The following is a 24518-nucleotide window of genomic DNA, read 5'->3' as shown; positions in this document are numbered from 1 at the left end:
TTGTAATTTGCTTGTGGAGTTTGGATTTGGAAAACACAATGTAAAAAGATATTTGAGAGATGCTGGAGATGTCTCACACCACAGCACTGTATTTTATTGAGATGACCGAAATAAGACTGCACTTTGTAAGTTGCATCATAATATTTCGTTAGCACTGAAATGCATTTCTAAATTTGCACTGAGTAGGTCTGAATTACACAGAGGACATTTCAGAAGCAGCAGGGTGATTCTATCCACCTACAAGCATAATTACAGGTAGAACAGAAAAACTGTCATGATGCTCAAAAACTTGACTCTCCTTTGTAACCCGATTTGCCTCCACGACAATTCAGTCTCCCAGCACATGCTGCAAGGGGGTGATGTGCTGAATGAACTGCTTTGGAGCCAAGGAACCAGGACTTACTGCTCAGAGACCCAAGGGACAATAATGCTGTGCCAGCTGTCCCTGAGCCAGCCTTCTCTCTGATATCATTCAGCAGTAACAGTAGGAAACTCCCCCCTATCCACAAACACCCAATGATGTTCTGAGCCATGAAGCTTGAAGGCAAAATCCTCTATGAGAATATTGATGCCCTTAATCAACTACACAGCTAATGTTAAACCAATATTAAAATACATTCTTTTTGAGACCTAAATGTATAAGAGTCCTTCTTAAACAGTTTTAAGAACTTTAATTACTATTTAATTAATTTTTAAAAACCCTGTAATTTATCATATCCAACACTGTTACTGTGGGATCTACCCAACTATTAGATATTTTTTAAGTATATGCTTGTCCTGGCTAAAAAAGGAATTTCACTCTTAGAACCTATAACTCACAATGATGAAGGCCTCACTGACAATAACATTTTCATGGATACAAACTTCACTATTGCTGGAGATTCTCAATACTCTACCATATATGGTCCAGAATTTAGCCAGAGGCAAGAGCACTGAAACAGCCAGACAGCCATAATGCCTAATGAAGGGTTAAGCACTTCATGTCATGTTTTACTGGATGCAGATTATGAACTTGGTCTCATCTTCCCCTGTGTAAAACAAGAATTATGGCTATTACTGGAAAGCATCTCAAGACCACTCTTACTGTCAAGCTTCTATTGCATCTTAACATCTTATTTTTTGACATTTTTGTTGTTCTAGCATGGTGAATTCTTCCCTACACAAGAACACCACAGGCTCAACGTGAGGTTTTTCTTTGGTTTTTCTTCTTGACACTAGAACTTACGTCAGGATCAAACCAAGTAGTATGCACATGGTGCTGCTGTTATCCAGGTAGATCCCAAAATCATCTGTGTTATCCTAACATATGCAACAAAACCCAACCAAACAAACAAAAACAAAAAAACACAAAAAACCAAGAAACAAACCAATCCATTCACTTGGTGAGCTATTACTCTCACATCAATCAAACGAACACCAAAAGAGCCTTTTAGCCATTAGCATTGTATTCTTTCACCTGATCTGGAGTTTGTTGGATTTTTTTAAATAATAAACTTTCCATCAGTAATCCATCATACAAATTTTAAATAACGTTCTACACAAGCTGTCAATAAACTGCACTCTCTCAAGCATTATAATTCATTCTGTCCATTTAAAGTAACACATTAGTTTGTTTTTAAAGGAAAAAAGGCAAACAACCAGATCTAATTTTCATTCCACAACATATAAATCAGACAGATACAGGCTTTCAGGCCCCTTCTTTCTCTGCTGACTTCGTCAAGGCATTTTACATGTTGAGTAGCCACCCAGAGGTTCCAACTCCTGTTTTATAACTGTAGAGACTATGTTTAAAATGCCACGAGAAAAATAAACGCTCTCTTAGTTACATTTCTGAATTATGATGACTTTGGCAAGGAATCTCTAGACAGCCCCCACATCATACCATAAAACTTTTCTAAGTAATAACTTGTAAGTATTCTCAGTCTTTACAGGGAGTTATTCAAATATTAAATTTCTTATGAAATTAACATGACCTCTGGAAATGCAGCATCTTAAATTAGATTATTTCATTATTTTTAAATTCCACATACCTCACTGCACTTTACGCATTATTCCTAACAACTTCAGAATATTAGAAAGTTAATTTCTAAAATTATTCTATTATTAATGTTACTCCACTAAGATTAGAGGCAATAACATGGAAATAAGGTTCTCTATATAGCTTTCTAGCTCTGCTGCAGCTGATAAAATAAATCTAAAGCTCATCCTTTGATTTCAACTATTCTGCCAGCCAGGGAAAGCTAGGAGAGGGCTGCCCACCTGCAGCCAGGTTATATCAGGCAGATAACCGAGCAGTTCTAGTGCAGCAAACAGAAGCCACACTCACTGAAGGAAGCCTGGCTTCATCTTTGTGCAGTAAGTTCAGAAACCTAGTTGTATGAAAGTATTCATTCCCAGTTAGTCTCTTAAAACAAGAAAACCCCAACAAGTCTCTTAAAACACCCCCCCCCCCCAAAAAAAAAACAAACAAAACTACAAAAACCCACAATAACAAACCACCCCACAAAAAAAGAAAAAAAAAAATCCATCCCCTGAACTTAAAAAAACATTAATGAAGAGAAATACCATTCCTTCTCCTCCCAAGAATTCCTACAAATAACATGGGAAAGTTAATGAGTACTTTTAAGTTACTTGAAATCAGCTTTGATACTGCCACTGAGTACTGGTATTAGTGGTATCCTGCAGCTACAACACTGATGTTAAACCTGCTTACATTTCCCAAGTTAGAATTCTGTCATCAGATCTTAAAAGGAGGATCAGGAGGAGTTCAGAAAGCAAGGAAGTCTGATCTGTCTCTCCCTGGGTGCCCTATCCAGGTTGTGACATGATCTACACTGAAAGTCTCTGATTCTAAATACAAGTCTTTGAAGCTGAAGCATCAGAATGAAAACTAATGAGCAAAAGCTAAAACACAATTCAGGAATATCAAAAATTTCAGGCTTCATCTTAATGAAAAAATGCTTTTATTCACATACATGTGCCTTAACTCAAGCTTAACACTGTGCAAACGTGTCTGCTGGATAAAGACTGAAGTGTAGTTTGGTGAAGTTTTAGAGCGAGTTTTGAAGCTGCTAACAAGCAAAAATAATAATAAAAAAATTCCCAAACAGTCCCACACTGCAGTAACACATTTGTCGGTGATGCAGAAATCTACCAATTCTGGCTCAGCAAACATTGTCCTCTGATAAAAGAAGAGCTCAAGCTGTGAAGCCAAGACATAATCCTGCTGGTATGAGCAGGTAACACACTGCCTGGCCTTCCAGTTTGGGAACACTCTTAACAATTCTGCTTCAAGAAGCACTATTTACAAATATGAGGTGCAAATGTAATAATGATCAGGATCCTGGGAAAAGTACAGACTGATGAGATGACTCAAGTATTTATTGTTAATGTGACTTTAATGCTTTCTTATTTTGATAAAGAAAAATGTGACACTAATAAGCAAAACACCCAAAAACAAACAAAAAATCCCCCAACAACAACAACAAAAAAAAAAACAACCCCAAACCTATTAACACTGAGGAGCATGGTTGGGAGTTCTTGCAAGCTACTGTTTGGACAGGATCCGGTCATGTGAAACAACACCAAATGCCTGCAAATTCAGACATCCATGGGACATCAAACAATGATTTTCAGGACTACACACCTTTTTTTTTTTTTTTTTTTTTTCCCTTTTTTCTTCCTTTTCTTTTTTTCTTTTTTTTCTTTTTTCAAAACCAGTATTCTTTTGATACCTGAATTTCACAACTTCTCAACCAAAGCCTAAGGAGCCGGGAGGGGGGGAGCTGACAAGCATCTGTGAATTCTCCATCTTCTCTGACCCAGCAGTGCTCAGTCAGTCCTGCTCTGGAAGCCCCAGGAACAGCAAGCCCTGGCTGCCTTTGCAGAAAACACCACACAGGCTCAAAAATAAATTCAGCAGAGCCCCCAACAACTGGAAATTACCATGCACCAGCTTCTCACGTGTTGTCATAACACAGTCACAGCCTAATACTCACTGCTGTTACCAAGAAAAGGCTAACGATGAAATTATAGAGAAGAATTTCAAAGGCAATTCTACCCATGTAAAAATAGTGAGAAATCTACAAACTGACTGTTCTCTTCATAACAGTCCAACCAAAAAAATCCCATATCAGGCATCAGACAAAATAAAACACATTCTGTTTTCAGTGACATTCTATAAACCACATAAAATAAACAGCATATGACATTTACCATATCTGAATTCCTACAACCCCTTCCCATGCTGAACTTTAGAGGGGGATTGAAGTTCAAGTGATTTCCTTTCATTTTGTGAAAGGAAACAAAACCATAGAAGCCAATGGGCAAGAACATAAAGTATCTGATAACTGGCACCTCCACTGCAGAGGTTTTCATGCAGAACTTGCCCTGCAAACATGGAGCAAGGTCAGGAGCCTGGTGACACTCAAAGGAACATAGTTTAAAGATGGAAACTTTTTTCTTTTAAACCAACTTTACAAACTAATTTCCCATGACAGAGCAGGGTCTTTTCATTTACTAAAGCAGATACCTCTAAGATTAATAGCTCTTTGTGTTTCAATAACCAATTGCTGTTAGAAAGAAGTTAATGGTACACACAAATATTAGTAATATTAGTAACAAATACTAGTAATATGAAAAAAAACCTAGTGGAAGCATGTACTATTTCAGCTTATATAAAAGGAACATAGCAGGAAAGAGCACAGATTTTCAGTCTAGAAAGCAAGAACTAAGCTGTATCATCTTCTAAGACGAATCTTAAAGACAACTGAGAGGGAAAGGAAAAACCCACATGCTCTTAACAGAAATGCCAGGTTATAAATATAAGAATATAAATATATATATATAAATATAAGGTTGTTTCCAAGTATTCCTTAGTTCCTGTGCTGCTGCTTAGGAAAAGTTCTAGACACATGTGAAACTGGTTAGAAGGAAAAATGTGCCACTAATAAAGCTGATTCCAATTATGAGACTACCAGCTATCAAAATGAACTTTTCTTATGCTGATTATAGGCTTATCCGGTCAACATAACATAAATTTCCCAAACCATCACAAGAAGTAATAATATTCTCAGCAATAATTTCAGAAATAACTAAAAATAAGACTTGAGTCCCTTTTGGGGAACAATGACTTCAGAGCTACAAAACTTCCTCACCTCAGGATTCATGTTTTCTTACATGCCACAGAATTTAGCTTTTTGACTTAGGCAAAGTCATGCCCCCTGTATTGACAGGGTCCCAAAAAAACTATAACACTGAGTGCTATATTTCAGATTTCTGGGTTTACTACAAGTGAAAGAACACTATTTCTAAATGCTATTGCTACCAAAGCTGGAGGTGAAACCTCTAGCTTGGGTATTCTGAGAGGTGGGGAAAGATAAACCAGTGTTGGTGGATTGTTTTAAACACCTCTTTTTCATTTTATCACACTTGCTCTTTCCTCCTAAGGATTCACACTGCCCTTTGCTTTGTGGTCTTCAGAAAGTCTCAGTACTGAGACTTGCCAGGTCCACTAGAATACAGAAAGAAAAACACCCACTGTCTAAACTGGGAAGTTCTTATCAAAACCTGTAAAATTCTTGACAATATAACATTTAGTAACTTTAAAAATTTCTTCTTACTGCTTTGTTAGTATCTTTATGCCAATATTAACACAATATATATTACACTAAAATTAAATTTCTAGCCATTACTCTTTATTTTTTTAATTGGTAGGGTGGATTGCACTTCAAACATGATACTGTATGAAATGGGATCAGGGCCCAGCCAGTCATTCTCCCCCTTTTTCCACACTGTACATTTACTTAATGGAAAAAAAATTTCTTCATGCAGAGTGTTAACACCAAGGAATGGCTTCTATTTAAAAAGCAAGTAAACGTGACCCTGAATTCATTTTGTCTCAGGCAGAACTGTCACTAGACAGAAAAAGCATAATAGTAAAGAATTACAGTCTTTCTTACAATTGCTGGTTTGTGCTTGGTCTACTGAAAAAGTGTGAATGTGTATAAAACCCAGTATGTCCTTAAGTGGTAGAAGTAAGTGGTGGAAGAAGCTTGGAATAAGTGTATCATTGTGGAAAAAACTTGAGATAAGTATCATATGTTGTGTGGCCTTTACTTTTAGCTAACTTGTCTTTTTCTCTTCCCCCTCCCCCCCCTTTTTTTTTTGGTTTGTTGGTTGGTTGCTTTTTTCTAAATAAACTACATCATATGGGTAGACACTGTTATTAAATAGTGTCAGAGAATTCATACTCTCAGAAAAAGCACATCACTATCTCCTCCTTTATAAAGTAGTGGCCCTGGTTAAAGCTTGTTATATTCATAAGATAATATAAACACCTATTTTGACCACAGGGAATTACACTCACCTACATGCATCCAATTATTAAAAAATACAAATGCATGCAATTAGCCACAACATTTTACAGTGAGGAGAAATGTTACCATTAGTAAAAGCTTTCTTTATACCCTCTCACCAAGTCAATTATCACCTAACATGTCAATTCTACATATAAAAAAATTATATAATATAGTACTGCATACTATAATGCTCAGTTTTAAAACATGCATGCAATTTCATTTGCACAAACAAATGCTTGGTAACCTCATTTCCTGCACACTGATGATCACTTACTGAATTCCCCACCTTTTATATGGTTATTTCAGCTACAAAGAGAAGCCTTAAAAAATATTCTGACACCATTACCAGACTGCTTGCATTAGATACAGTAACATCTCAATAACAGTAAGCACAGATCATTGCTTTGTTCACACCTATTGAAGTCCTACAGAATTACTTCTTTAAACTTGTATCTATTTCAAGAAATAAACAACTACATAATATAATTACTAGCAAAACTAATGACCCAAATATACAGAAAATGAAAGCAGAAAACTGCACCCAAGCAAATGTAAAATGTAAAATCCATCCCCCTAAATTTCCTTAAAGCATCTACACGATGCCAAGAGTACTTTGTGAGGACGTGTTTTATTTCCATTAACCTAGAAGCTTTCCTTCTTCAAGTGGATGATTCTAGCTTTGTCACCACATCAGTGCCTCTTCACCTCTACATAATTAGTGTTGGGAATCAAATCTTAACTGTTTAGATTTGGATGTCTGCTACACTCCAATAAAATGAACTAAGTTTCATCATTTTCAATCTCATTCTGAAAAGCACTTGTCTGCATCACACATCTACATTTAATAAAAGACAAATTAAGGACAGGCTGAGCTGTGGCACACTTTATTAAAAGGAATATCAGAATTTTATTAAGACACCAACATTGAAAACATCTGCATCTCATCAGTGTCATGAAATTCTTACAGCTACACAAACACATCAATAAACCACCTCTCTCTCTCACACACACACACACACACACAAAAAAGTGATGGCTACTTAAGTTGGATAATGTAGAACCCCTCCAATGTGAGTCTCTCCCACAAAGCACAATCCCTGACAGGAGCAAACTGGTCCAGCACAGGTGGCCCACAGAGCCAACCAGACCAAGTTTGACAGACTTATATTGTACTCTTCAGTGAACAAGATCTAAATATCTTTTATTTCTTATTTTTATTTAAATATCTTATTTTTTTACTTTAAAAAAGCTTAAGACATGGTTATTCCAGTCTTACAGCACTGCAAAAAACTAACCACTGACATAAGCAACCAAGGATCCTACATCAATTCAAGAAAGTGATTACTTTTCTGCACCATACACTTCCCCAGGGCTGCACAGGCTCGCAGGGTTTTTTTCTTGCTCCCCAATGTGGTCTCTCTTGGACTGACAAAGGGCAAGTACCAAAATCTTTAGTGTCTTGTCTCTGTTATTTAGAAAGCATATTTACAGGAAAATATATTTATCACTAATGTTCTGTGCCAAATATGTACTGTATTCAAGTTCTCAGAAGTAAGAACATGACTACTTTTTAAGTTACCCTGATGATTCTAAGGCTGAACTGAGAGCACAGCATATGCTGTAGCAGAGAAGATAAATTATCAGTGGTTTGGTTTTGTTTGGTTTTCTTAAAGGCAAGTTTTACAGATGGCCATAAAATTATAAATCTTTACACAGTTTTCATGACAGTCCAATGCACAAATGCTATAGAACACTTAATATACACATACAAATACTAATGGGCTGATGCAGCCTTCAGACCCAGAAGTACTGCAGGGCAAATAAACCAGCAAAATAAGCAGTAATGCTGTATAAAAACTTGGTGGTTTGAGTACGTGGATTTTCCTAAGAATGGGAGATTGAACAGTTAAAAGGTACACGAGAGATGAGCCACATGATTTCGCAAGTTAGCACACAAAAACCAAAACATCCCCACACCTTATGATATATTAATAACACCTGGAGATTTGCAATTACTGAACTTCATTATTTTTCAGACTGGTAAGCAGGATGAAAAGCTCACAAGTGGCCTCTCCAGGAGGATAGGACCACCCTGGAGGAGAAGGGAGCCTCTGAGCATACTGAGCTGTGCAGAACACAAGGCAGGCAGCTGACAAACTTCCCTGCTTCCCTCTCCCAACGTCCCCACACAGTATTCCCTACAGGACAGTCAGAGGCTGAAATTCCCCACAGAAAAGTGGGACAGCATACACAAACAGGCCTTGGAGGTGGCAGAAAAACTTTTCCTGTGCAACAGGAGGATTCTAGAGTATCTGATGTTACCGAAGAAGCTACTGAAACTGGCTGCTGAACTGAAAACAAACCTCCAAGCTGGACACAGCAGAGAGTGGGGTTTTGGGGAATTTGTCTACCAGCCCTCTCCACACTCTGACATACTGATATTTATGCCTTTTAAGCACCTTAATTATTCTAGTTTCCATTTTAATAAAAAACAAAGCTTCCGAGTTCTGATAGAGAGAAATCAACAGATTGCTTGCAGAGAAAATAATATGACCTGCAAACTCTGGTCAGCTTAACTCTGGCCAACTCAACATCTCCTAACATGTTTACACAGGCTCTAGTTATTAAAACACCATTAGGACAATAATATATGTGTAAGAATTGAGTTTGTCTCACTCAAGATCAGTTCAAGGAGGTAACCATTCTATACTAAGTATTTATGTGAAAGTACCCTGGAAACTATTTATCAGACTCACTAAAGAGACTGATTTTCCAGCAGAGAGTTCTGTCTCAGCACGCCAGTGGCATCCTACCAGAAAAACACCTGCAGTCTGAACAACCCAAAATATAATTCTATAATACATGGCAGAGAGGAACAGAAGATCAAGTCAATGACAGCATTAATTACTTGAACAGCTCAATGACTCACATGCAGGAAAACATTCTTCCCCCTGGCTAATCTCAACATTTTGATCCTTCCATCAAAAAAATGTTTATTTCTACCCACTGACTGGCTCCCTGTATGCCTGATACTCACAAACAAAGAGGATGGTTTTGCTCAACTCCATTTTTTTGGTCCATAGCACGATGGTTGTGATCTATTTCTTTAAAAACAGCACAGCTGCAGAAATGGCTTCTTTTTCCAAAACAGAATAAAACCCATCCTAACACATTTGAGCAGCATCTTTATTTCCTGTAGTACTTTATATGGTACAGTCTCCATTGCATTTCACAGCTCTAGCAATACAGAAAACATGAGGATTACGATACTGAATTTGCTGTTTATATAATCCAATAACCTCTCTTCCCACACTGACCTGTGCCAATGTTTATGATGAAATGTTAAGAGGATCTTTGAATACTCTTACCCTTCAAATCAGGTTTCCTTCCACTCTTCAGAAAAAAATTATAAAGCATTTTAAGTCACACACAGGAATGAGTGTAAACTCTATTCCAAAAGACAGGCAGACATCAATTCAATTATGACATTAGCTGTACAAATATTTAATTCCCATTTTCAACCTTGCTATACATACACAGGCCTTAAGAACACTCTGCAGCAAGGTTTGCATTTGACACTCTTCTTTTTCTCCCAACACATTTGCATCTAACACTGTTCTGCAAAGACAATTTTTTTCAGTGCCTCACTTACCCATGTAAATCAACTCTAATATTAGGAAACATTATATATTAGAAATATTCTGAAAATAAAACAAAAAGCCTGAAGGTCTTATTTGTTATTTCAGCAAATTTCACTCTTAAATTGTGAATCCACTAGAAAAGGGGGCAAAGTGTTTTGTATACAGTAACTTGAGAAAACATGCGAGTTACTTGGTTTGGTTTGTTCTTTTCCAGCATTGTTTAATAACTCACACAAATACTCTAGAATCCTAGAAAACTTTGGGAGAGACTTTGAGAAAACTATTAGCCAATTTATCACATTGTTACTCAAAATTAAATAACGAGAATTCTAGATTTACAAACTTTCTTCATAAATTTAGACAGCAAAAATATTAGCTGTTGACTCTCGCCAATATTCTTTTAAAAAATGAACTCCATAATTTAAGATATTAATCTACTGTTGCTGACTTTTCTGTAGTTATTCCTTAAAGGGTTACAGATCTGAAATACATGTAGTCTCTAATAGTCACAGGACACTGACAACCTTTCATGATCAATTCCCTTAAGACCAAATTTGTGGTCTTAAGAATCCTGCAAAACAGTGATTACCCAGAGAAGCAGCCAACAAAATGACTAGATTTTCAAACACTGTGACTTTAGGTTGTACCTTTGCACTCTTAACAGAAGAAGAACCCAATTCATATGTTTTTTCCCCCAGCCCACACCAGCAGCCAGCACAGCAGAGTTCCCACCATGGCAACACCAGGTAAGGTAACGACACCTTGGAGATAACTCTACCATCTTTTCTCTCCAACTCCTCCATGGTGGAATTTTTTTTTTTTTTTTTTTTTTTTTTTTTTTTTTTTTTTTTTTTTTGTGTTGTTGTTGGTTTGTTTTAGGTTTTGGAAACTCATTTTGTTTGGTATTTTTATAACATTCACTTCAATGAGTGCTTGATTATTGTTTTTAGTAGTAGTAGGATTTGGGGTCTGTTTCTTAAACTGAAAGAATGCAGAGCTAATTAAAAAGCTGAAGCCGCAAAAAAAAGCATTTAACTTGTCAACATTACACCAATTTGAAACCAACAGTAGTTAATTAATTAATTTCTTAAATAATCTAGGATGAAAAGATAAGTTAGTTTTGGTTATGAATTGCTATAAATATTAATCTTTTGCTTGCTTACAAGGGCTAAATCAGAGTTAAAATGGTTACTGTGGTTACAGTGACAGAGCAAGGAAAAAAAATAATAGAAAAATTATTTAACCCTCACAATATAAACGAAAAATCTGCACAAAAAAGTGAAACATTACTGATACTTACACAACAAATTAAAATACAGACCCACAGATTATGCAGTTTGAGAACAGGGCTCATGACCCCAGATCTCTGAGCAGTTGGGTTTTTTCTCCAAGATTTATAATATAAAAAATAACATATAACGTACAAATGTTTACATTTTTTTAAAGAAAATAGCCATAAACATATTACATCTTGTTTATAGTCATTATAAAACAAAAATCCTTTTTTATCATCTAGTGAGGAGGGAAAAGTAATGTTGAAATGGTTACACATAGCACCTAACACATGGAGGAGGATGTGAGGTGGGACAAGGAACACACACAACCAATACAATTTTTGTATTGATTCACTAAAGGCAAAATAGTATCAGTAAAACTTTCAAGTGAAATGGCATTGAAACTATTCTGTCCCCAAAAAAGGTCACATTAAATGGCATCGCTTGCACAAGAAGCACTAAAACATAACGGCAAAAACTCAGCTGAGGAGAGGTATAAAAAACTCAAAACCCAGCAACCTTGAAACAGCATCTTTTTAATTCAAGCAGCAATAATTAATAGTTCTGTAACAAACTGTAATTAACCATTAAGCCATACTGAAAAGTTACAAAAGAAGAACATTCTCTCTCTCTCTCTCTCTCTCTCTCTCTCTCTCTCTCTCCTATCAGAGGGCTTGTTTCCTGGCAGCAATTCTAGCAAAATCTATTCTCCAGCTTCCTTAAAAGAGCACATGCTGCACCTACCCCAAAAAGGACACAGATACTCCAAGCTGCTGAAGTGGTAGCAAACCCAATGAAATCAAAACAAAGAGTGAGGGAAAAACTGACTTAATTTTGAAGTTAAAGAAGGAAATCTAGAAAATGCTGTAACTATCTTAATAACCATTGCAGCAAAGACGTGTGAGTCTGACCTCACTGATTTGCAACTGTCTCAAAAGAGCAATTTTAAAATGAATAGCCCTGGCTAGGGTAGAGGAGCTGCTTGGCCAGCGCTGAGCAGGGGTGACCCCTCGGGATGTGGTAAGAGCTATTGGGGGGAGGCTATTCCTCTTCTGAGCACCAGCCTGCAATGCTGGGTGGTCCCTCCAGGCAGGACTGAGCCACCTTGATTGTACTTGCGAAGCACCTGGCTAATGGGGCTGGAGCAGAGCAAGGACGGCATCAGGAAGAAGCCCCTTTCCTGAGGGCCAACCTTCAATGCTGGGACGCCCCTGGAGGCTCGATGTACCTGGTTAAGTGGCTGGAAGAGAGCATGAATGGTTTCTGGAAAAAGATAAGAATCGATGAGTGGGTGGGGGACTACACCCTTCTGCTCCCCTCCAGGCAGGCTCCCTGCTAACGACCCTGGCTGAGTGACAGCTGCCCCTTGGGAACGAAAGGACTCGGGGGTGTATAGTGCTGGCCATGCTCTGACTGCGTGGCCGTCTTTTGACCCACCGCCATCACTGCACCGAACCCTGTCCAGGATCAGCGCCATCCTGAAGAACCTCGCTGGACAGCTGGACCCCTGGGGGTGACTCTTTCTCTTTCTCTCTCTCTCTCTCTCTCATTCTTCCCACTCTTACCCTTTATTTCTCCTCTCTTCTCTCTCGTTCTTTCTTACCATTTTCTTACTCATTCTTTTCTCTTTCATATATCTTCTTTTACTCTCTGCCTCTTTTCTACATTTTTTGCCTGTGTCAATTGTCAAATAAAATCTGCTTGCCCTCGACCATTTTCTATGGTTGGACTTTGTTTTGCGTATCCAAAACAAAAATAAATTTTAATGTTACCTCGGACCGTAACAACATGTAATAGAGGTGGTGTTTTCTCATGCACACAACACAACTCTGCTACTTCTTGCTCTCATCTACAAATTCCTCCTAATTCTAGTTCTTCACCTAACAATAAATCTATTGAATTTTTTTATCTATTGCAAGTTTTTCCCCCATCCCTCACCAAAAACATTACAATTCACATCTGTATTACAGTGCAAAAATTATACAGTGACAAAAATCATAAAGTGGCTTTTTAAAAACTAGAGTTTCCATGTTTTCTAATTTATGGTTTTGCTTTAATTAGCATGGTTCAAGGAGTGGGAAATCATAATTCACTGCTTCTCGCAGCAGACTGTGTTAATATTAAACCATCATATTCATTACTATAGGAAAAAGTTGGAGAACTAAGCATGTAATAGCCATACAGTAAGCATTAAACAAACCCAAGCACAATGTTAAAAATATCTTATTTTGAGGATGCTAAAGCAGCAGTGCCTTGTCCCACTTGCCTGTAGAAATTAAGAGTTGCAGCTAACACACATCTGGGCTGTGGCCAGCTTCTCAAGCCAGTATTGCAGTTTCCAAATACGAATGGGACGTGGTAGTCCAAGGAAGCAGAAGTATTGTAGCAAACTCTGAGCTTTCTACATTTCATGAACCATCAGTCATCCAAGGCTGATGCTGCAGAGTAAGCTGCAAAAAACTTATCCTCCACTTTCAGCTGATGTTCCTACCAAAATTCAGTCTTCCTCCTCCCTGCAACAATCCAAGCATGTCCTCTAATGTCTGCTTGCATTTTGTCATCATAAAAATGACACCATGCAGCTTGATATATTTCCCCATTTGATTTCAGAAGTTTACCTGCCTCGTTAGTCTTTACTTTTGTGCTCTACAGACAAGCAATGACCAAAAAAACGATTTTTATTTAAAGAAATTATTAAATGCGAGTTATAGAGGCTGTGGAATTAGACATGAAGCTCACATTTTTAATTATTTTTTATTGCCTGGTTATATTGAGAACACACAACTCTCTGGCACATCTAGATATCTCTGTTTCTAACACTAGGGTGCTTGTTTTGAGGGTAAGCCTACCTTTCATTATTTATTGTATATGTAAATGATGCCAAAGACATCTCATAATCTTACATAACAGAAATCATCCACAATACCCAGTAGCCTGTTGAGATGCTGTTAAAGAGCATATCTACAAAGAAGGGCAGAGAGATGTAGACCAGGTATTTTACAGACACTGAGCTATTTCTTTCATTATTAGTTTTGCTGCTGCCTTGGGGCAACTGTTGAGTTCTTTCCACCTCCCACTTTTTCTAGAAGTAAATACAACCTTTCAGTGTTTTTCTTTTCAACAGAAATGGGAGTCTATGAGACATGGGAAAATATGAAGGGGAACATCACTGCTGTCATTCTGAACCTTCCCAGAAGCAGAAAGGTAGAGAAAATGAGATTACATTTCTTTCTGGTCCACCACTAATGTAGGAGATTTCTGGTCTTTCTGGCTTTCTGGTCCACCACTAATGTAGGAGATTCACCCCATTACAGTGAGCAAAATAAATCTCCCCTTTTCTTGTTCTTCCTTCACTAATGCTGTACTAACCTGGAGCTCCAAGTTATCTAAGAGTAAAAGCCCTTTCCATCAACTCAATATCTTTAAATATAAATGCAACAGTGAAAATTTCCATGCTTTTGAACAGATTTTTTTCAAAAGTAGAGAAATCCTATATGAAACACAAAAGCAATCAACTGCTTTATCTCACAGAACTACTTAATTGAAAAAGGAGATCCTGTAACAAAACTATTTTTAAGCATTAGTTACACAAGTGCTGGCTCATTTGTCCACTCTCTTAAGAGGCTTGGTTTCAAACATGTCCCTATCGGACCTTCCTTTATGATAAACAATCAAAAAAAAGTCTATATTTATACAGAGTACACAAACACAGAGAGGTACAGTAAACAAAGAAAAGCGCAATTCAAAGTTCAGCCATTCTAGACAGGTATGGCTAAAGATCATGAAAAAAAATTCCTTAGGGACAGCAAAAAAACCAACAAATAACACTGCCCAACATCCTAAGATGTTGACTCAGATCAAGAATTAGAGTTAGCATGAAACTAATAGAAAAGCTTTTAAATTCCTTTCATCTTGTTATATAAAATATCATCCTAGGATTAAATCTTTGGATTTTATAAGCACCTGCACTGAAGTTCAGTTAAACTAGTTTAATGAAATTTGACATCTCAGGGTTTTCTTGCAGAAGCAGCAGATGTGGAATTGACAGAATTGAATGCTGTTATTGTAAGGCTCTACAGGAATAAACTGCTGAGCTACAGTCTAGTAATAACAGCATATTTTTAGAGCTAAATGAGTCCAATACTCCTGTAATCCATCATCCTGCAAGAGTGTTTCAAGCCACTTCATCTCTAAACTGAATCAGTGAAGGCTGTATAAACCAGAACATTCCTTTTTAAGCAAGTGTTCTGTAGGCATGTATCTGCATAAGTGCTGTAATAACTTAGATAGCATCTTTCTGAGTGGCCATGAAGTGACAAGAGCAAACTACTCCATGAAGTCACCAGGAGATAAGGACACTAAATAAGACAAGCGTAGTCAAGACTAAGAACATAATGCTGTCAGCAAGGAAGCCAGCTTCCCACCAACAGCTGAATGCTGCCCTCTACCACAAACTTAATTTCCCAAAGCTACAACTAAGCCAGATGCCTACTGGAAAGACTGGAGCCATGAACTACTGCTTCACTGATAATTACTAAAGCTTGTGAAAATTCATTTGAAGGATGACATTAATTATGAGCAACCCAAAAATCAGTTACCTTCTGCACAGAAGAGATCAAAGACCTTCATTAGCTCAGTCATTTTTCTTGAAAGTTATAAAAAATGTCTCCAGCAAATAACCCAAGTGTAACATAATACAAATCTGCTTCAGTAACAAACTCCAATTAAGAGTCAAAAATTCTGCCTGACAACACTTCCACTTAGGGTTATATTACAAGTGTTGAGTGGGCAAAGTAACAGGCTCTATCAGGCTGGCAGTGCATAATAACCCCAAGGAGTTGCAAGAAGAGAGATCAACTAATACTAAGGAGTCTAAGAGAAGGAAGAAAATGCTTATTTTCAATTCAAAGGAGTTTGACATGCCCCTCTTTTCAAGTAGCAACACTTTCTCTGATGTGCAGAAGAAAGGAGAGTGTAAATATGGATGGAAGGGAAATCCAGAAAGAAGGGGGGAAAGCTGAATCCACATGAGCAATTTTCTTTAAGAATCTACAAGCATTTGCTTGAATTAGATGATTCTGCAAGAAACTATTCCATTCTCCAGGCTCAACAACATACAATGGCAGCTCTAAATGAAAAGTGCCCATTCTGTCATATAACGAAAGGGGAAATATTATCTCAGACTCGAGGAAAAGCTTAACCCAATCTTGACAGCATAGCAACGCACCACAAGGTAAACTTCAGCCCCAAGAAATCAAAGTTGCTGTTGCTGGGTTCAGGTTTTTGTGTTTGGTTTGGTTTATTTTGGGGGTTAGTAGAAAAACAAGTATTAATATTTGCTTTGTGCTAATTGCCCATCTCATTTCATGGGATACAGGAAGATGTGCACTAGATAAGTTACCATTTGATTTTCAAGTTTCCAGCAACTTCTCATCTGTCAAAAAAACCCTAGAGAATTAAAAAAGCTACTTTGTTTTGCTAACCTTGATTACAGAATACATACAAGTATAACCCTACAAGACAATTCCCTGTTCCACATAGCTTGCAGGTCAGCAGAGGCTTTTCAAACCCTCAGAATTTTGCTTCCTGGGTGATTCTGGCCCATTGAAATTTGCATGATTTGAGGATGAAGGTAAGAGAGACAAAGCTATCAATGACCAAACACTAATTCTTTTTTGGAGAAATTCTATTAAGCCTGTATAATTAAAAAACATTTTCATACATTCTGATCTTGTAAGTGGTGATGTGTACACAGCGGTGCACCTTGTGAAAGTCCAGCTGCAACAAAGGAGCAGGAGGGGGTCACAGAGAAAGGCCAGGGCAGGCTGTGCACAGAAACCCACAACCTAGAGTACACTGTGCTCTGGGAACAGCACAACAAACATTTTCCACTCTCAGAGCAAAAAGGAGAGGTGATCTTTTAACAGGAGAGCTTCAGTTGATATTTTAATACAACTTGAATATTTCTGCCTGGTCAGCTGGCTTCCTTGTTCAGGGGAGAAGCAAGGGAGAGAAGAGTATTTCAAAGTCTCAAAGATGTTACTTGATACAGCAAACCACAAAATAAAATTTAAAATCTTGATTTTTGTGCAGGAAGAGTGAGATAGACAGAGCAATAAGTACCTCAAAGATAAAATTCTCAGGCTTTAATAGTATTCCTACTTAACAGAGGATAGGACAAGTAATTTGCACAGTTAGTGGACATTTGTGTCACTAGTGAAAGAAGAAAAAAATTATAAAATCCTGAAAGCAATTATCTACACATTTTTACAAAGGTCTGTGGCAGACTGATAGCCTCTGGATGTTGGAACACTTCCTGTGTCGATCTGGTGAAGACACTGAAGTGATCTCCCTTTTTTGGTTTTTTCCATCTACTGGAATTAAGTAAAGGAGGAAAAGTTTGTTTAAGCCACTGCTTTCTAATGAAGACAGACAATTAATAGGTAGAGAGAAGCATAACTTTGGACCCAGCAACAGATTTCTTCATCACAAGGAAGCAACTGCTCTATGCTGGAAAGGAACTTACCAACCAAAATTTTGGGGAGTTAAGAAAAAAACACCACTTTTGCAAATTCCTTCCCTCAGGGGAGCAGAGATATAGAGCAAAATTTATTTCAAGGGGAAAAAAAAAAAACTAAAAAAACTTTAGAAGTTTGGGGTTGTTTTTTTTTTTTTCAGGTATTCTCCAAACTGCATCAAGTTTTCATACCTATCCTGAGAAGTGTTCAAAAAACTGAGCCCATTAAGAATGTATTGCTATCTTTCTCAGCACACACCTGTGGTTTGAGATCCCTCTTGAAGCACAGGCAAGACAGACACATGAAAAATAACTAAAAATTACATTTGTGATCATAATAAACTCTTTTAAAAATTAATTCCTATACTGTGGTTTCCTTTGAAATGCTCAAGTTCAAAAGTCAGGAAACAAATAAAAATGAAAAAAACGAACTGTAAGCCTGAACCTATGAGCAAAGTAAGGAGGTTGGTAAATACCAGATGAAGATATTTTACAGACAGGCATTCACTGACTTTTTTTTTTTTGGTCCAGGATACTTTCAGGGAAGTGGAACTGACCTAAGTTTAACTAAAACCTTGAGATATCAACATGTTTCACAGCTCTACCAACTCTATTCTAGGAGACACATATAACCTAATTATAATCTCATTATAGTACAGTAAGTGAATTTTGTTTTCATTAAAGATGGGATAAGTAAACAGCCACATCCATAAAACATACAGGACAACAACATTTAACACCATACCTTACCAAAAGAAGGAAGGCTTTCTGCTTTTCTTGTCTTTTCTCAAAAAGGCCCTGATGGAAGTGTCCAGATACAATGGTATTTCTTAAACTGTCCTCTCATTAGGGCAGCATTACAGACCACATACATTGGTTAGATATCATTCCTCAAGGCATATTTACACACCTCTAGGAATATTGATCTTATACACATTTACATATGAAAACTGTTATCAAGTTTAAATAAAAGTTAGTTTTGACCCATTACAGATGTTTCCTCTAGATTAATGTGTAACTTGTTCAAAAAGGAAGCAGAACAGCTGTATTTTCCCATTTTGTTATGAAATGACGGTTCTTAGAGGAAAAAAAAAAAAGAATTTGCTATACAAATGTACCTAAGATAACATAGTGAGGAATAATGCAAAAAAGATTTCATACAAAGCACTCAAAAGCCATTCCTAACTGATCACCTACTCCTATTTTAGACATGACCTCCATATGTCTTACTGTGAATTTACAAAACATATGGGTAAGAACAGCATATTTAAATGTGATTCTAAAGGTGAAGACTCAAAAGCTGAAGATGAGGAGTAAGGCTTTACAGCATATTACAAAAAAACTGTAATTCTTAAAACACACAGTGTAAAGCAAATATTTTCACTAAAAAGATAAATATTAGTAGGAATCAATCATGTATGGGCTCCATCACCTTCTTCACAAACTTTGCTGTTTCATTTCACAGTAGCTTGTGTACTCTCCTATAATCCTGCTGTCTGAAAAACTATTTTTTAATGTGTTCTTAACACCACAGCCTGCTGACAGCAGAAATAAAGACAGAGCAGAGCAAGTTTTACCTTCTGCAAGCCTGCTGCTTCTGAAAATAAGTTTGTGATATTCTTCACATGAGATTTATTTTTCGTTCTCTTAAACTGGCTTTTGTGCAAAATTAGACTAATGTTTGACCAGTGTCAGGCTGTCAGAGGGAGAAAATGACAGTGCTACTGTGACATGAAACATGGCAAGAAGAAAGATTAATCACTTACTCAAAAGTGAAAAGCTGACCTCAAAACACAAAACCATGTGCCTCAAGTCTTATAGCAAGGGAAAGCCTGAGTGCTGATCCCAAGATATGCCTCATAAATTCCAGTTAACTGAAGAAAAATCAGTTTATTATAATAGCAAACATAGCAATGTATCCTACCACTGGGCACTATACAGAATGATATATTGGGTTTTGTGCAGGTTAACTAATATAAACACATTAGTTTACATACCAGAAATGTTTGAAGACTTAAAAGGTTATAGTCAGTGCTGCTGTTAGTGAATAAGGTTTGCAAACTCTGCTAAGGAAACAAAAGAGGAAAAAAGGAAAATGTAAACTAATTAACTATAATGCACCCAAATAATGTGGTGAAAACCAGTTTTATTATTAAGGATCTTTAATTCTCAAAGTGATAGGATGTTTCTTTCCAACCTGCAGCTCACCTGAATTTCTCTACTGGAGTAAAAGTTATACAAGTATGGAAATAGCAGGTGATTTACTCAAAAACGATGCAGCAGAAACCAGTGTAAAAATATTTCCCCTGTTAACAGGGGATTCTTGCTTGTCTGGCCCAAGCATATTTATCAACTCTGCTATGTACTCTGTACTTAAACTACTCTCTGAAAAATAGCTCCCCATCAAACCATTTTTCCTTTTACACATTTCAACCCAATTAAAGACAAAAAGGTTAGTGAGAAACAGATAATTTTAGAAAATCTATGCATAGACCCAAATGTGTTTAATTACTTCACTATTTCCACACGTAGGAAAACCATTTTTATTTAAGTTGTAAAACATTAAAGGATTAAAGGAGCAGTCTCATACCAAACTCTCAAGTGGATACAAAAATTTAGCTTCTTAAACACTGATTAAATTTTTCATCAGGTTTTTAAAGAAAACCACAAGGCATACTCAAAAGTGTTCACTTACGTGTTTACCAGGAGGGCACTATAAAACTCAAAGCAATTTGAGACATAATGAAACTATCCTCTCCCTTCCCTTCTCTAATTTTCTTTCAAGAAATAACAACATAGAAACAATCACTGTGCTTGAGATCAACACAGCCCTAGCTCCATTTGCTCCCTGCCTAAACCAGTACAAGGATGCCATTCCACAGCCCACAAGGATGCTGCAGGAGGAACACAGCAGAGGAGTCCAAGCTGAAGGATTACTTAGTTTTGCTCCAGCCAATGCTCACAGTGCCTAACAAGGTATTGCTCATTCAGGACTGTCTTAACAACTTTAGAGCCATTAAAAAACAGAGGTGGGAGTTTTCACTGGTTTTGTTCTGGGAAAAGAATCAGGAAAAGAGGAGCAAAAGGAAGCAGGAGATAAACAAGCTCAAAGGGAAAATCCAGTACTTTTAAATTAGGTTTATTGATCCACAGACTTGACAATTGTGATTTGAAGGCTATGCATCCATGTTTTAGATTTCATATGGAGTGAAACCTGTGAATGCCAGTATTAATATGCTATGTCTACAACTGGAGAGTTCCACATAAATCTTACCAGTTTAATTATCCATTTTCCCCACAATCAAAATACACGTGTTCTAGGTTGATGTGATGCCTTTCTTTTGTAGCAGGGGAGGGGCCCCAAGGTTGGCTCCTGGGAGAAGCTGATTAAAGCTCCTCTGGCTTCAAAAACTCCATTCCAACTACAAAACAGATTCACCCCTGCAGTTTACATATTCAAGAAGAGGAAACAAGACCTCAGGGCAGAGGACAAGAGGAAGGGAGAGACAAATCAGAGGTGAGAGCCATGTCCTAGCAGAGATACCAAGGAAGGAGAGGAAGAAGGTGCCTTCTCATCTAAGAAAAAGTAGTTTGGGCTAGGGAAGAAGGCTATAGAATTAAACATATATTTTTGTTGTAATTGCAAATCTACTTTATATAATGTGTAGTGAAATGAAATTGTTTTGTGAAACAATGTGCTGTATGAAATCCACATTCTTGGGTAAATGACTAACCACAAAACTATCAGCCAGCATCCTGTAGATTGAGATAACAGTAGCCCAGCCCTGCTTGAGTAACTCCTGAAGAAGCCTCTTTTCTGACACTAATCCATAGGATCTTGATTTGGGCTCATCTAAGCTGTGTCCAGGCCTTTTGTATGTAAATAGACAGCAAACTTAAGGAGCTAAGGGTCTTGTAAATGGAAATTGGATGTAAATGGAAAGTCTAGCATCCAGCTAGACTTGCCCAACATGATGCATGTGTCAGAGAAGGGATTAACAAAAGGACATCCCAGGATGACTTCCTGGAAGACCACCAAAGACCACACACACACACACACCTGAGAATGCAAATATTACAATTAGTTCCAGGAAATCTGATGATTATTACAAGGAGTTTTATACACATGTAGCACAATATAAGTGATGTCTATTGTCACTCATCATAAGCATGAGTTTCAGAACTCTCTTGTGCATCCAGCACTGCACTAAAGAATGCCTTCTAAAACTTAAAGGCAAGTGTTAGAGGGTTCTTTCAGTGACCAAATTTTATGGTATCAGGAGAGGTAGGGTAAAGTATTTTAAGCTCTGGATTTTGTTTTCTCTTTGCCCTCTTCTGATTTGATTAATGATAAATTACATTAATTTTTTTTTCCCCAAGTTGAGTCTGTTTTGTCCATGACCATAACTGGGGAGTAGAACCCTTTAAGTCCTTGTCTTGACCCATGAGGTATTGGAGATTTCTTCCTCATCATCCCAAAATGTGGGAGGGGGAATGAGTGGCTGTGTGATTTTTATGTTACTTCTGGGCCTAACCCATGACAACATGCCATGTATTCTTGTACAGAAAACCCTGCACTACCTTTTGAAGTTATATCAACACTGTAGAAAAGAGAAAGAGCACTTTAACAGCTGTTGAACTACTAAAAGACCAGGCATAATGAACTGGAAACTGAGAACTAGAGCGTTTGGAGGCCTCACTCTTCAGCCCTGTGTCTATAATCAAGAAGATAAAAATTCATATTTTGTTCAAATACTTCAGAAGCCTTTATCAGCACAAGGTCATTCAGTTACAATACAGTTGCTAAAAACTTTTTAAAAATTGTTCTGTCCACCACTTCTTCCAAATTTAAAATTTGCTCCAGAACATAAGAATCAATAATCAATAAGCAGTATATTTAAAATGCATGGGGAAAGGAGCATGTGGTGAGTTACAATGCACAGGGCAAGCAGCTGCCCTAAAAGCAAATAATGGACAGACACTGACTAAGGCATTGCAAAAGGACTCACTGATTCAATTGCAGATGTTGTCACATCTAGGAATCAAAATATTTAAATTCACCTTAAAATATTTCATTCTTCATTGACTTAAAATTTTTCTCCAAATGTTTCTGTATTTTTCAAATACAAATGACCTATCCATGTGTCATTTAAAATGCTTCCTCAGTTCTGTTTATTGAGTTCTATTCTTAGCTGAAGCAGAAACTTTCAATTGAAAAATATAGCACAAACTCAGACGAATATGTGATCACAAAGCAACTGTACTGCAAACCACTGCAGACTGAACCTTTTTCTCCAAAACACTGAAGTTCATCCAGATCAACAAATGAAGAGATACCTTGTTAAAAATTTGGTCAAAAAAGGCAAAACACAAACACTGTCTACAAAATAAAATGTGTTCACATTATTTAACTGTTCAGTTTATTTTCATTTTGCACTGCTGAAAGCCAATGCGTGCAGTAACATGCAAATAACAAAGTTGGGAAACAGCTGAACTAAAGACAATTTTTTTAAAAAGTTTTCCACAATTAACTGAGAAGAACAGATCAATGTTCAATTAACAAAAAAGGCATTTTTTTGTACAAGTTAAAAGACACATCTCTTATATTCACTATAAAAAACTTGGTTTCACATGTCTTCATACTAATACAAAAGCTAACAGAACACCAGCTATCAGAAAGGATAAAAAGTGATAGATGTCTCCAAATCAACACTTTTTCTTTCTTCTCCTGAAAATGTTTAATTGCTTAAAATGTCAGCATATTCTATGTGCTGAATGTTATTCTACCTCTTAACTGGGTTTTTTCAAGCCTTCTTTCACAAAGTTTTCTTTTTTCATATACTACATATATGAAACTATTCTAAAATCTAATATACAATGCTCCTGTCAGAAGTGCTGTATTATCACTAACACTCAGCTAATGACTGAGGGGGACAGGCAGTCTGATTTCACTGACACTCAAATATCACACACCACAGAAGAGGGGAAGAGCAACTATCTGGAAAAGAAGAAATTATGCCATTCATAAGACACAGAAAGCAACAAGCACAACACTTGTTAGATACACACTTTTTACAAGAGGACTTAATCACATAATCATCAGATCTGATGTTGGTACTCATCAGGAGCCAGGACTCTTTCTTAATAGCACAGAGCCTGGAAGACTACAATGTACTTTCAAAATCCTTTTATAGTGGCCAAGCAGACCTGGGGCATGATTCCCTGGAGTGGGACTGATAAAGGTGACCACTTTCAAGTTGCACCTGAACAAGCTGTCTTCACAAAGCTGAGGATGACAAGGATGATAAGGATAAGGCAAAGGATGGACTCAGCATAAGTAAAGAGTGAGTTCAACTACAGGACACAATGAAGACCACCACCGAAGACCACTGAGGAACTCAAGTGCTAAGGCCATTTGCAAATGTTAATGAATTCCAGAAAATTGAATTAATTTGTTAATTACCTCCCAGGGAAACTAATTAATATATCTATCTAACCTATATATAACCCTAGTGCTTGGACAGCTTGGTATGCACACTAGGTTGGAGCTATTCCCCTGCCTTCTAAAACCTAAAAGCAAGTGCTAGAGGGGTTTTTCTGCAATTGCATTTTTTGGTATCAGTGTTGTTCAATGATGGACTAATACACTCCAGTGAAATCTGTACTCTAAATCTCTGACTCTAAATCTAGTAAATGGAAAAACCTTTCCCCAGCACTGAGCACTGCT

General features: G+C 37.2%; 1 protein-coding gene and 1 long non-coding RNA gene across 6 annotated transcripts in view; one reads left to right on the top strand and one right to left on the bottom strand.

The window, feature by feature from the left end:
* Nucleotides 1–24518, bottom strand: part of PARD3B (par-3 family cell polarity regulator beta) — a 375207-nt gene that overhangs the window by 318908 nt on the left and 31781 nt on the right. The gene's annotated exons all lie outside the window — the stretch shown is intronic.
* Nucleotides 10815–24518, top strand: part of LOC139797557 (uncharacterized) — a 336133-nt gene continuing 322429 nt past the window's right edge. Inside the window, exon 1 of the long non-coding RNA XR_011726507.1 lies at nt 10815–10879. This is a non-coding gene — a long non-coding RNA (uncharacterized lncRNA). The remainder of the gene's footprint in view (nt 10880–24518) is intronic.

Source organism: Heliangelus exortis, chromosome 6 (assembly GCF_036169615.1).
Source record: "Heliangelus exortis chromosome 6, bHelExo1.hap1, whole genome shotgun sequence".
Taxonomy (NCBI): Eukaryota; Metazoa; Chordata; class Aves; order Apodiformes; family Trochilidae; genus Heliangelus; species Heliangelus exortis.
The sequence above is the reverse complement of the archived record's forward strand: the minus strand, read 5'-3'. Positions and strand labels throughout refer to the sequence as shown.